The sequence below is a fragment of the Plasmodium gonderi genome (genome assembly GCF_002157705.1).
Source record: "Plasmodium gonderi DNA, contig: Pgo-contig_435, whole genome shotgun sequence".
Classification (NCBI taxonomy): Eukaryota; Apicomplexa; class Aconoidasida; order Haemosporida; family Plasmodiidae; genus Plasmodium; species Plasmodium gonderi.
Genome location: NW_021629311.1, coordinates 7,455 through 10,243, shown reverse-complemented (window position 1 = coordinate 10,243; position 2,789 = coordinate 7,455).

Here is a 2,789-nt window from a genome sequence, read left to right as displayed (position 1 = left end):
ATTAATGTCTTATTATTTATTATTGTAGTGGCGTTGCCGTTTTTGACGAGGGCATAAAGGTAGTAAATATATTGATAAATAAATATCTGATGTAGATTTTCGTTAAAATAATGCATTTTTTATTACATGGGGTTATACACTTTATTAATATTTCGTTCAAACAATAATATATTTTGTTATATTAATGTACAAAAGAACTCACATTTTTTTAAATAATGATTATTTTAATAAAATTTGTAAGAAACAAAATATAATAATATATATTAAATGAAAAACAAAATATTAAAAAAAGGTGAAACAGACCTACAATTATAATTAGGAAAAATTACACTTGATAAAATAAACATTATGTAATAGTACATGTCATGAAAATGTTTTCCTCACATAACATATTAACATAATTTTATTATAAAAAATAGTTATACGTTAACTAAAGAGCAGCATAGTAATATTATTATGCATATGGTTTTACCTAACATAGCAATTATTACATGTTATTATAAAGTAGTAATGGATAAATGGTGTGAATTTTATTTGCAACAAAAAAAATTAAAATGAAATTATTATCCAATAAAAATAAATTTATGTCATATAGAAAATATAAATATAAGTGCCGAAAAAACGAATGAGTAAAAAATTTATAACAAATGAGGAAAATAGCACATATATATTTAATTCTAAATCGATATTTGTTTTTAATACATATAGAATTATTATTCATTTTATTATCTTAATGTTAAAATAACTTATTTCATGTGTATATAATTGTAAATATTCGTTTTTATTTTTACATAAATTAATTTCCACCTTCAGCAGTTCTTCTAATAGCTTGTATAATTTTGGTTAGCTTCATTCAAATATATTATAAGTACTCCTTTGTAAAATTATGTTATCTTCATGAACAAAATGATCATGAGTAATTTTGTTCTTAAACTTTTTCTAAAATTTGTATTATTATTTTAACAACTATAGGATAAACTATGAAGACGTATTTTTTTTTTTTTTTTTTGCACGTACAATTGTAACTTGTGGTACAGTTTACTAATATATTTTTATTCCTTATTTATTTTTGCTTTGTAAGTTCTTTAATATTCTTAGGTATTTCCATATTATTAATATTTGAAAATTGAGTATGACACATGGAAAAAACACTATGCAAATTTTGGTGTTTCTGATAAGATTGTATGTAATTTATTTTCAATATATTTTTTTCTTTTTTTTCTCTATTGAAATTGATTTAAAGGGGAGTACAATGTGATTTAAGAATATATAAATTTATAAATATTAAATTATACTATATGATTAGCACATGTGTTAATTGCAGTAAAAATGTAAAAGATTAAATTTACTTTAATTAGAAGGGCATGTAAAAGCACTGTTCTCCCTATGGTAGTAATAGTTATGATATATATACTTATAGGGTATTCTGTAGTTGTCGTAACTACGGTTTCTAATCCTGATTCTTCTATAATGGTAATTCCCACTCCTTAACTATTATATACCATTTAAATTTCTCCCATTATGTTGATTAGTTTCTGTTTCTTCTTCATCACTGTAACTATTTATTTCTTCGCGTACATCTAAGTGTGGTGTGTAAACTATCTTTGTTTTTACATGTAAGTTCAAACACTGTAAAATAAAAAAAAGCTTTATATTTTTGTAGATCTAATTTTGAATCATTATTTTCCCTACCAATGCTTCAATCGATAGCTATGGAGGGAAAATATTTAGTTAGATGATAACGGAATAATGAGTGCCTTGAATTGGAAAAATTCTTGATGAATAGTTGATTCTGTGTCACCAGAAAAATGAAATTTACTTTCAATAGCTGAAATAGGAAGCTCAGTGTTTTTCGCATCTAAAGAAATCTTTTGGAAGTTTCGGTAATATCATTTTTTATACATAACTTTTGTTTAAATCAATCTGCTCTCGTGGATTCATGAAGTTATGAATATTCCACATAATCTAATTATTCTTAGAATTTTGATATTCTTTTCAGTGTTTTATTCTTTATCTTTATTTTGGCTCCTTGGCTAGATTTAACTGAAGATTTCGATCCATTTATTCTTTTTTTATATCGTAGCACTCAATACGCTCAGATTCAAACGTGTTAATGAATGCCATTACAAGCTAATAACAACAAATAATTTCTTTTTTCTTAAATGCTCGAAAACAAATGTGATTGATTATCATTAAAACATAAGCTTTATTTTTGTTTTTTATTTCATTACATTTATTTTCTATAAGGATCATATTATGCTTTAATTGCGTGAATTGAGAAATTGGTTTGCTGAATTCTACATCATAATTAGAATGTAAGTATAAACTTGTAGATTTATACAATGTTTCTTCTGGAGAAGCGTGAGAAGATACATACATAATACTTTTTCTATTAATATTAATTACATCCTTTTTTTTTTCTTTATCTTTACAAAGAGTCTGGAAAATTAATTTATTAGTATGTTTATACAATATTGTAATGTTGAATTATATATTTCTGTTATATGGAATTGGACTATGAAAATTACTAGTTATTACAAGATGTTCTAAAAAAAAATTGTTTTTACTTTTGAACAAAGCCTTTAAAATATAAACATATGAACCGTTTTATTTAATAATGTTTTCATCTGTATAATAATATAAATGGCTATCTTTAAGAAGGTTGTACTCAAAAACATTTGTTTAAATTTTTTTTAACTTTTTTATTCGTGTAACAAATGCACATAGAGTTAGGATATATATCCCAATGAATGTTTGTCTTCCTTGATAATAAAAAATATATATTATTT